Source organism: Staurois parvus, unplaced genomic scaffold, assembly GCF_062004578.1.
Source record: "Staurois parvus isolate SC_StPar_1 unplaced genomic scaffold, SC_StPar_1.0 ptg000186l, whole genome shotgun sequence".
Lineage (NCBI taxonomy): Eukaryota > Metazoa > Chordata > Amphibia > Anura > Ranidae > Staurois > Staurois parvus.
In genome coordinates, this window is record NW_028317982.1 from 3,975,351 (window position 1) to 3,987,816 (window position 12,466).

A 12,466-nucleotide genomic window follows, 5' to 3' on the forward strand; every position below is an offset into this window, starting at 1 on the left:
TTGTTACTGGGTCAGGTTAATTACGCAATTAACCCTTCACACTGCCACCACCTCCTTTTTGTATAGAGAAAGAGGAAACTCAGCAATACACTAGGATGATTGGTTAATCAACAGTATACCGCTATCTCCACAGACCGGTTATACAGAGGGTTAAACACACATAATAGCGCTCTTTTTAGAGGCTAGCAAGGTATGCTGAACGGATTCCTGAGGGAGGGGGGAAATCGGAGGAGGGATACTGAGTTGGGAGTTTAAGAGAAATACCACAATGCAGAAATTTGGAGCAAAATGGAGAACTGCACCTCTCCCTGTATGCATGATTGTGACACCTTCCCCCTCAAGTGGTTGCATGGGAGGGGACTACAATTTCCCTCCTGATGCAACCAACCTCTGCCCAGAGGTTCACCTTGGATTGACAGGGTGCCATTGCACTGTGGGAGAACCAGGTTCCATCCGTTGTGCCGATCAAGTGAGTGGTAACGGGGGAGCACCAGTCGGCTGTGACTATCCGGACATCGTGGCGACTGCCGGGGTGCCCACCTGTTTACAAAACACTTCGGCTCAGGGGTGTCATCCGCTAACATATTGAGATGTAGCTTTTTGTCAAGGTAGAGAGTGAGATTTTCCTCTCCCATCTCCTTCCTCTGAACTAGGACTACATCTGACCCAAAGGTAGTGGCACCTGTGTGCATCGGAACCGGACAGGCGAGTTCTGGAAATCGCTGCCCGGATGGGTCCACAGGTACCTTTGTCCAAGATGAACAGTCCTCTTTACCTGCTAGCATCCAGGACACCAGTTCCGTCAGTTTTCTGTCTGCTAGGTCAGTAACGGGTCCAGCTGAGCCATGATAGTTGCACCCAGGCGTCTTATCGTAGCCAGCTGCATCCAAGACTGACAAAACCTGCTTCTTGACCTTGGGAGTTGGCCAGGCCATAACAGCCTCAGTCTCTCCATTCCTAGCCCTCTGGGGGCCTCTTCCTACCGGTAGTTCCCAAAGCTGAACAACTGACATGCCCCTCTGACAGTTACAATTCTTGACTGTCAGACTAGGCACGGGCAGTTTGTTCCTGACTAGTGACGGGCCTGAGTTGCTCTTCCCAGACAGGGCCGAACACCACAAGGCCCCTAAAGTGGGCAACTGCACCCCATTCCATTCCACATTGTAGGCCATTCCTGACCCCTGGGAAGGTGGTTGGTGCATTCTCAACCCCAAGTAGCTTTCCTGGGAATTCAGGCAAGCCACAAGGGGTGGTGAAGGCTGACTCGTCCTGAGCCTCCTGGGTTAGAGACGGTGGCCCAGACCCTCTGCTCAGGTCCATGATGGTTAGATAGCGGGCCCCTTCCAGATGCTTCATTACCCCATGGCTCCTAGGCATGGGGTAGGCCACAGTACTGGCGCTCAGTTTTCCACGGTCCTCACAAAGTCTGGTCATCTGATCCTGTTTGGGGACCGAGAATATTGGGGATGCCCAGACTCTAGCTGACCCCTGGATTCCTGACGGCACCATTTCCTCTGTCTCTTTGGCCCATTCAGTCTGCACCTCCTGTGAGATGAGGTTGGCTGAAGGCATGGGGGAAGGAAACACCCTGTCGTCCAACTCATGAACAGCACGGTGAGCTCTCCCCGGGTTTTCCTGAACTCTGACACCATCTCTCATAGGCCTTGCCAGCAGCTCCTGTACCGGAATGGAAAGGAGAGGTGATTGGAGCTGAAGGCTGCAGCCACCTCTCGGAGACCCGCTGATCAACTCCAATGAGGCCCCAGGTGTGCTCCCATTGCCTAGGACACATGTTTGTCTGCCTGGTGACACACCAGGACAGGTCAGATCATATGACATGCTTTCAGTCTCCCTGTCAGGCCTTTGTTTACCTTTCTCAGCAGGGAAGCTTACAGCTATCTGGCTGCTGAGGTCCATGTGTGAATTGCTTTCCAGTGCTGCCTTACACGTGGAACTACAAGTCCCAGACGGCTGTCCAGTACCATGCAAGGACAACGCCTGGACACTTATCAAGGTAGAATCCTCTAGGCCTAGGCAAGGAACAGGTCTATCCAGACCATCCCTTTGCTCAGCCCCCAGAGATTGTACCTCTGCCCCCTTCACAGCACTGTGGTTGACCCCCCAACAATGAAAATACATCATTTGTATCTTCATGACCATCATCATCATTAGCATTATCAACATTATTATCAACGTGATTGACATTGTCAATATCAGCATTCTCATCATCATTATCGTCACTATCATTGACCGTATCAACATTATCATCATTATCAATGTCAGCTTCATCGTCATCATTATCAACAGGTACGTTTCTAATGTCCATGACACATGAGTTCGATACCTCCCCCTGCAAGGGGATTTCTTCTCGTTCTCCAGCTAATGAAGAATCTTGCCACCCCACTCCATTCCCAGCCCCCTCCCTCTGTCCATTCACAGGTTGCCCAGACATTACCGCAACATCTGCACACAGTACCTCGGCATGTCCAGAGAGTTCCAGGGGGGCCTTCCGGGTATTCTCGGCAGGGGCGTAATAGGACACAAGAGTACCCAAATCGGCACCCAAAAAAACAGGTGTGGGAATTTCATCCGAGACCTCCACCTCCCTCATCCCCCTTCCCGCACCCCAATCGATGAATACCTTTGAACAGGGTATGCGTGAACAGGTCCCCCCAACTCTCGTGAGGGTAAGGAACTTTCCTGGAAGGAGGTTCCTTTGCTTAATCACCTCTGGCCGGATCAAGGTGACTTCGGCTCCGGTGTTCCAGAAACCAGTTACAGACCGGTTGCCCACAGTGACTGGCTGCAAGTTGGCGGGGGTTACCCGCATCTTCCTGCGGACAAACAGCACTGAAAAAGAGTTGCTGGCCGGCTGGCCAGATGATGTCACCTGCTTCTGCTCAGGACACTGCGTCCTGAGATGTCCGGCTTTCCCACAGGTGAAACATCTGCGGTTGTCAGTCAGGAAGGGCTTGGCCCCAGGTGCTGCAATTGTTGGTTGATGGGGATCTATACTCACTGGAGTAGGAGGGGTTGCTAGGGGCGATTTCCCTCCTTTCCAGCCGTTCAGAGGAGCCTTGCGAGGGTCAGACACCCGCGTGTGGACAAAGGTATCTGCCAAATCGGCTGCAGCTTTAGCAGAGGCTGGTTCTCTTTCCAAGACAATCTGTCTGATGTCTGCCGGGCAGATATGTAGGAGCTGATCTCGTATCATGAGATCTTCTAAAGACTCGTAGGAGCTTTCAGTCCTTTAGTCCACTGTCGGAATGTGGTGCGTAAGCAACTCGCCACATCCGTGTAAGAGTCCCCAGGTCCCTTTTGCTTGGACCTGAACCGCTTGCGGTACACTTCCGGGGTCATCTGGTACTTCCGGATGATGGCTTCTTTTAAACCTTCATAATCGTTTTCCTGCCCCTCTGGCATTTCAACAAACGCATCCAGGGCCTTGCCTCGTTGCCCTGGGGTCAGGTATCGAGCCCATTGAGTTGGGGGCACATGGTACTGACGGCACGTTTTTTCAAATGACAGTAAATACGTGTCAATGTCACTATCTTTGTCCATCACTGGAAACTTGGCGGCTGTGCCCACGGCCAGAGTGGCGTCCCTGTGCTCTAGGGACCCGGGGTTCTGCACCTGTCACTGTGGCTGGAGCCTCGCCATCTCCAGCTCGTGCCGACGATCAGCTTTCCTCTGCGCCTGGCGTTCCTCTCTGTCAGCTGCTGCTTGGTGTTCCGCCACCTCTCTGTCAGCCTGGCGTTCCATGAACCGCAGGTATGCCTCAAGATCTGTCTCCTTGATGCGTTTCAGGGCTTCCTGCATCTGAGGAGAGACTCTGCTGGTTACAGGCACTTCGGTGCTGGCCCGCTTAGGCGGTGGTGTGATGACAACATTCGGTGATCCTCCAGTGTCAGTCTCTGTATGCCTATCCTGTGAGGGCACCTCTGAGCCACTGGGATCGGATGTAGTGGGAACCCCGTCATGGTCAAGTTCCCCCGAGTTCTGCTCTGCTCGGATATCATGCTCCAATAGGTCCCGAATCAAATCTTCACGATTTTTGCAACCGACGTCCAATCCTTGTGAGGTACAGTTGTGTTACAAATAATAGCAGTCAGACATCACTAACCTGATTATTCACTGTTTTTGGTAGAAATTATATTTCTACATGGCAAATAATTTACTAGCAGGTGTAGTAGAGTAATAGAAATTCAACAGACCCAACAGTCATGACATGCATGCTGCTGATTCTGTGTAATTGAATCACTAATTGAAAGGGGCATGTTCAAAATAATAGCAGTGTGGAGTTCTATTAGTGAGGTCATTCATTCTTTGAAAAACAGGTGGCAATTATTGTCCTTATTTAAGGAAGGAAGGCAGCAAATGTTGTACATGCTGGTTACAGTGCATTTCTCTCTGAAATTCTGAGGAAAAAGGGTTGTTCCAGACATTGTTCGGAAGAACAGCGTACCTTGATTAAAAAGTTGATTGGAGAGGGGAAAACATATAAAGAAGTGCAGAAAATGATAGGCTGCTCAGCTAAAATGATCACAAATGCTTTAAAATGGCAACCAAAACTTGAAAGATGTGGAAGAAAGCGAACAACTACCATTCAAATGGATATAAGAATAGCCAAAATGGCAAGGACTCAGCCAACAATCGGCTCCAGGAAGATCAAAAAGGTCTAAAGTTACCTGTGAGTACTGTTACATTTAGAAGACGCCTATGTGAAGCTAAGCTATCTGCAAGAAGCCCCCTCAAAGTCCCACTGTGGGAAACAAAGACGTGCTGAAGAGGTTACAATTTGCCAAAGAGCACATTGACTGGCCTAAAGAGAAATGGTGCAACATTTTGTGGACTGATGAAAGTAAGATTGTTCTTTTTGGGTCTAGTGGCCGGAGACAGTTTGTCAGACGACCCCCAAACACTGAATTCAAGCCACAGTACACTGTGAAGACAGTGAAGCATGGTGGTGCAAGCATCATGATATGGGGATGTTTCTCATACTACGATGTTGGGCCTATGTATCACATACCAGGGATCATGGATCAGTTTGAATACATCAGAATACTTGAAGAAGTCATGCTGCCTTATGCTGAAGAGGAAATGCCCTTGAAATGGGTGTTCCAACAAGACAAAGACCCCAAACACACCAGTAAACGTGCAACATCTTGGTTCTAGACCAACAAGATTGACGGTATGGAGTGGCCAGCCCAATCCCCGGATCTTAATCCAATAGAAAACTTGTGGGGTGACATCAAAAATGCAGTCTCTGAGGCAAAACCAAGAAATAGAGAAGAACTGTGGAATGTAGTCCAATCATCCTGGGCTGGAATACCTGTTCACAGGTGCCAGAAGTTGGTTGACTCCATGCAACACAGATGTACAGCAGTTCTCAGAAACAGTGCTTATACAACTAAATATTCATTAAGTGATTCAAAGGAAAGCAAAATCTTCAAACATTTTTCAGTTTATATAGTGAATGTTTGAGTTTGTAAAGAAGAATATAAACACTGCTATTTTTTTTGAACAGTCTAATATTCACTTTTCTTCAAATTTCTTAGAGGAACAACACACATTTGATATATTTTTCTTCATGTTTTGATTTGGAATAGAATGTGTAGTGTTCCCAATGCATTTGTGTGTATGGAAATAAAAGCTATTAGAAGAATTTTGAGCTTTATTCACTTTTTTCAACACACTGCTATTATTTTGAACACAACTGTAAATATACAGAGCACAACAGCACAGCAAACAGATAACAGAAAGAAGTTTAGGTAAATAAGTACTTGCCAAATAAATGCCTGGAGTTAAGCAGTGTCGAATCTGATGAGCTAGAAGGGATTTCTGGTCTCACACTTAGTTCCGATGGTACAACAAGACTCTCGGTACAGAGCCGACCGGCCGTCCTCACTTCTCTGAACACAAAAGATAACACTTCTTTTCTACAAAAATCAAATGGGTGACTCCCTACCACGGACAAGCCAATACCTTATTTGGCAAGAGGATTGTTTAAAGGCAGGGACTAGCAAGGTACGCTGAACGCATTCCTGAAGGAGGGGGGAAATCGGAGGAGGGATACTGAGTTGGGAGTTTAAGAGAAATACCACAATGCAGAAATTTGGAGCAAAAAGGAGAACTGCACCTCTCCCTGTGTGCATGATTGTGACACCGCCCACTAGTAAAACACTCCCCTCACACAGTTAACCCTTTGATTGCCTAAAAAAAGTTAACCCCTTCCTCCCCAGTGCCATTAGTACAGTGTCAGTGGGTTTTTTTTTTTGCACTGATCACTATATTGGTGTCACTGGGGATGTCAGTGACCCCAAGTCAGTTCCCCCCTAGTGTCAAAATGTCCGCCGCAGTCCCGCCATAAGTCGCTGATCACTCAAAAATCGCTGATCACTGCCATAAGTCGCTGATCGCCGCCATTATTAGTATAAAAAAAAATCCCAGTTGGTTTTTACATTTTTTTTATTGGACATGTTTTATAGCAAAAAGTCCAAAATATTGTTTTTTTTCTCAAAATTGTCAGCCTTTTTTTTTTAGCGCAAAAAATAAAAAACACACAGGTGATCAAATACCACCGAAAGAAAGCTCAAGTTGTGGGAAAAAAAGGACGTAAATTTAATTTGGGTGCAGTGTTGCATGACCACACAATTGTCAGTTAAAGTAACGCAGCGATGTAACACAAACCGCTTCTGTAACCGCTTCCTGACCGCTCTATAGCAGAAATACTGCTACAGGGCGGCATTGGTTCGCAAAATCACATATATACTGTATATATATATATATATATATATATATATATATATATGATTTGCGCTCCCGTGGTTTTCACGCCTCTCCCAGATAGCCCGTCAGCACACCAGTCATCACATTGAACCTCTTGACTGCCAGGAAGACGCTCATGCACAATAAACCTCCATTGCTAGTATAGTGTCTGAACGGATCAATATCTTTGATCAGATCAGCACTATACCAGCGTTCACATTAGTATAGTGTCCCCAAAAATGCAGCGTTAGCGGGATCAGCCCCGGCACCGGCCAGCACCTGCATTTAGCCCCTACACTTACCCCCCCTCCTTCTCCCCAGCAAGTGCAGTGTCTGTAGGTCACTCACTTGATACATTGCACACAAACCCGTAGTGTTCGCAGAATCAGGCCTGATCTCTGTTAGCACTTGCCGGTAAATTTTGATGACTCTCATGCAGCAGAGTGCCAGTACTAGTGCCGTGCTACCTTTTGGTGAACTGGCGAATACCAGCGGTCTAGTACATCTTGGTCTTTACATATCTCTTAGATTGTAAGCTCCCAGGATCAGGGCCCTCCTAACCCTCTTGTATTGAACTGTATTGTTGCTGTATTGTCTCCCGTTATACTGTAAAGCGCTGAGCAAACTGTTGGTGCTATATAAATCCTGTATAATAATAATACCAGCACTGCAGTATGACTTGGCGAGTCCCATAAGTGCAGTACAAGCTGGTGCGTTGGCGAGCTCAAGTATTGTCCCGAAGCCACCAAGAATTCGCACACAGACCCATAGCTCCTAGTATCTTTCCGGATGTGCTTGCAAATCCCGATTGACAGCCCACAAATTCTGCAGCACCCATACTTCCGTTCGCTGCCCAACCCGGAATTCAGGTGGAATTAGCAAGTTTAACTACTCCCCTTGATTTTTGGAGCTGTTTTTCACGGAATATCTGTATGCGTTGATTGTGGATCAAAGCAATTTATATGCACAACAATTTATTGCCGCTAGAGATGAGCGAATTATTCAAAAATTCGATTCGGCTGATTCGCCGAATTTGAGGAAGAAATTCGATTCGATGCGAATTTATTCGCTACGAATTTAACTTATAAAAAGGGTTTCTAGGCTTCAGAGAGCCTTTATATTAGTGCAGAACACTGTACCTTTAATTTAAATGCCCTTGGAGATGAGGAAGGAGAAGGAGAAGGAGAAGGATGAGAAGAAGGAGAAGGAGAAGGATGAGAAGAAGGAGAAGGATGAGAAGAAGGAGAAGGATGAGAAGAAGGAGAAGGATGAGAAGAAGGAGAAGGAGAAGGAGAAGGATGAGAAGAAGGAGAAGGATGAGAAGAAGGAGAAGGATGAGAAGAAGGAGAAGGATGAGAAGAAGGAGAAGGAGAAGGATGAGAAGAAGGAGAAGGATGAGAAGAAGGATGAGAAGAAGGAGAAGGATGAGAAGAAGGATGAGAAGAAGGAGAAGGAGAAGGATGAGAAGAAGGAGAAGGATGAGAAGAAGGAGAAGGATGAGAAGAAGGAGAAGGATGAGAAGAAGGAGAAGGAGAAGGATGAGAAGAAGGAGAAGGATGAGAAGAAGGAGAAGGATGAGAAGAAGGATGAGAAGAAGGAGAAGGATGAGAAGAAGAAGGATGAGAAGAAGAAGAAGGATGAGAAGAAGGAGAAGGATGAGAAGAAGAAGAAGGATGAGAAGAAGAAGAAGGATGAGAAGAAGGAGAAGGATGAGAAGAAGAAGAAGGATGAGAAGAAGAAGAAGGATGAGAAGAAGGAGAAGGATGAGAAGAAGAAGAAGGATGAGAAGAAGAAGAAGGATGAGAAGAAGGAGAAGGATGAGAAGAAGAAGAAGGATGAGAAAAAGAAGAAGAAGGATGAGAAGAAGGAGAAGGATGAGAAGAAGAAGAAGGATGAGAAGAAGAAGAAGGATGAGAAGAAGGAGAATTCCAAGCTGGCAAAAAGTGTATCTGCAGAGCTCCGCTATTTCTTAGCGGAGCTCTGCAGATACACTTAGCGGAGCTCTGCAGATACACTTTTTGCCGGCTTGGAATTCTTCTTATTTTCATCCTACTTCTTCTTCTTCTTCTTCATCCTCATCCTCTTCTTCTTCTGAGGATGAGGATGAAGAAGAAGAAGTAGGATGAAAATAAGAAGAATTCCAAGCCGGCAAAAAGTGTATCTGCAGAGCTCCGCTAAGTGTATCTGCAGAGCTCCGCTATTTCTGACAGTTCTCTGACATTCACTCCATACAGCGGTTGAAACATTGTATCTATTTGTTTCCATAAATGGAAACAAATAGATACAATGTTTCAACCGCTGTATCTATCTGCAGAGCTCCGCTAAGTGTATCTGCAGAGCTCCGCTATTTCTGACAGTTCTCTGACATTCACTCCATACAGCGGTTGAAACATTGTATCTATTTGTTTCTATAAATGGAAACAAATAGATACAATGTTTCAACCGCTGTATGGAGTGAATGTCAGAGAACTGTCAGAAATAGCGGAGCTCTGCAGATACATTTAGCGGAGCTCTGCAGATACACTTTTTGCCGGCTTGGAATTCTTCTTATTTTCATCCTACTTCTTCTTCTTCTTCTTCATCCTCATCCTCATCCTCTTCTTCTTTTTATGAGGATGAGGATGAAGAAGAAGAAGAAGTAGGATGAAAATAAGAAGAATTCCAAGCCGGCAAAAAGTGTATCTGCAGAGCTCCGCTAAGTGTATCTGCAGAGCTCCGCTATTTCTGACAGTTCTCTGACATTCACTCCATACAGCGGTTGAAACATTGTATCTATTTGTTTCCATTTATGGAAACAAATAGATACAATGTTTCAACCGCTGTAAATGTGAATGTCAGAGAACTGTCAGAAATAGAGGAGCTCTGCAGATACACTTTTTGCCGGCTTGGAATTCTTCTTATTTTCATCCTACTTCTTCTTCTTCTTCTTCATCCTCATCCTCAGAAGAAGAAGAAGAATGAAAAGAAGAAGAAGAAGAATGAAAATAAGAATGAAAAGAAGAAGAAGAATGAAAAGAAGAAGAATGAAAAGATTCTTCTTCTTCTTTTCATTCTTCTTTTCATTCTTCTTCTTCTTTTCATTCTTCTTCTTCTTCTTTTCATTCTTCTCATTCTTCTTTTCATTCTTCTTCTCATTCTTCTTTTCATTCTTCTTCTTCTTTTCATTCTTCTTTTCATTCTTCTCATTCTTCTTTTCATTCTTCTTTTCATTCTTCTTCTCATTCCTCTTCTTTTCATTCTTCTTTTCATTCTTCTTTTCATTCTTCTTTCTTCTTTTCATTCTTCTCATTCTTCTTCTCATTCTTCTTTTCATTCTACTTCTCATTCTTCTTTTCATTCTTCTTCTTCTTTTCATTCTTCTTTTCATTCTTCTCATTCTTCTTTTCATTCTTCTTTTCATTCTTCTTTTCATTCTTCTTCTCATTCTTCTTTTCTTCTTCATGAAAAGAAGAATGAGAAGAAAAGAAGAATGAGAAGAATGAAAAGAAGAATGAAAAGAAGAATGAGAAGAATGAAAAGAAGAAGGAAAAGAAGAATGAAAAGAAGAAGAAGAAGAATGAAAAGAAGAAGAAGAATGAAAAAAAGAAGAAGAATGAAAAGAAGAATGAAAAGAAGAAGAAGAATGAAAAGAAGAAGAAGAAGAATGAAAAGAAAAAGAAGAAGAATGAAAAGAAGAATGAAAAGAAGAAGAAGAATGAAAAGAAAAAGAAGAATGAAAAGAAGAATGAAAAGAAGAAGAAGAATGAAAAGAAGAAGATGAAAAGAAGAAGAAGAAGAATGAAAAGAAGAATGAGAAGAATGAAAAGAAGAAGAAGAATGAAAAGAAGAATGAAAAGAAGAAGAAGAATGAAAAGAAGAAGAAGAAGAAGAATGAAAAGAAGAAGAAGAATGAAAAGAAGAAGAAGAAGAATGAAAAGAAGAATGAAAAGAAGAATGAGAAGAATGAAAAGATTCTTCTTCTTCTTCTTTTCATTCTTCTTTTCATTCTTCTTCTTCTTTTCATTCTTCTTCTTCTTCTTTTCATTCTTCTTTTCATTCTTCTCATTCTTCTTTTCATTCTTCTCATTCTTCTTCTCATTCTTCTTTTCATTCTTCTTCTCATTCTTCTTTTCATTCTTCTCATTCTTCTTTTCATTCTTCTTTTCATTCTTCTTCTCATTCTTCTTTTCATTCTTCTTCTTCTTTTCATTCTTCTTTTCATTCTCCTTCTCATTCTTATTTTCATGAAGAAGAAAAGAAGAATGAAAAGAAGAATGAAAAGAAGAAGAATGAAAAGAAGAATGAGAAGAAGAATGAAAAGAAGAATGAGAAGAATGAAAAGAAGAATGAGAAGAATGAAAAGAAGAATGAGAAGAAGAAGAAGAATGAAAAGAAGAATGAAAAGAATGAAAAGAAGAATGAAAAGAACAAGAAGAAGAATGAAAAGAAGAAGAAGAATGAAAAGAAGAAGAAGAAGAAGAATGAAAAGAAGAATGAAAAGAAGAAGAAGAATGAAAAGAAGAATGAAAAGAAGAAGAAGAAGAATGAAAAGAAGAATGAAAAGAAGAAGAAGAAGAATGAAAAGAAGAATGAGAAGAATGAAAAGATTCTTCTTCTTCTTCTTTTCATTCTTCTTTTCATTCTTCTTCTTCTTTTCATTCTTCTTCTTCTTCTTTTCATTCTTCTTTTCATTCTTCTCATTCTTCTTTTCATTCTTCTCATTCTTCTTCTCATTCTTCTTTTCATTCTTCTTCTCATTCTTCTTTTCATTCTTCTTCTTCTTTTCATTCTTCTTTTCATTCTTCTCATTCTTCTTTTCATTCTTCTTTTCATTCTTCTTCTCATTATTCTTTTCATTCTTCTTCTTCTTTTCATTCTGCTTCTTCTTTTCATTCTTCTTCTTCTTCTTTTCATTCTTCTTTTCATTCTTCTCATTCTTCTTTTCATTCTTCTCATTCTTCTTCTCATTCTTCTCATTCTTCTTTTCATTCTTCTTCTCATTCTTCTTTTCATGAAGAAGAAAAGAAGAATGAGAAGAATGAAAAGAAGAATGAAAAGAAGAAGAAGAATGAAAAGAAGAATGAAAAGAAGAATGAGAAGAATGAAAAGAAGAATGAAAAGAAGAAGTATTCCAGTACAGCAAAAAGTGTCTGCAGAGAGCTCCGCTATTTCTGACAGTTCCTTCACATTTACAGCGGTTGAAACATTGTATCTATTTCCAAATAAAAACATCTGTATCCTAAATGGAAACAAATAGATACAATGTTTCAACCGCTGTAGATGTGAAGGAACTGTCAGAGAACTGTCAGAAATAGCGGAGCTCTCTGCAGGGACACTTTTGCCGGCCGATCGGGAAAAATCCGATTCGCGCACCCGAATTTCCTGAAATTCGAAACGAATTCCACTTCGCCTGGTTCGATTCGCTCATCTCTAATTGCCGCCAACCCAAATTCAAACCTTGCCAGACCAGTCGCATGGAAACTCATTACGGTTTCCAAATTTACATTTTTTGGGGGCCTAACCCTCAACATGGGCATTACTAAAAGAAATGAATTGCAGTTGTATTGGTCCACAGATCCGATTCATCATATGCCCGTGTTCTCTGCTGCCATTGCCAGGCATAGATATGAGAGTATAATGTGTTTTATGCATTTCAACGACAATACACTCTGTCATCCTTGGGGTGACCCTGAATTTGATTGGCTCCACAAAATTCAGC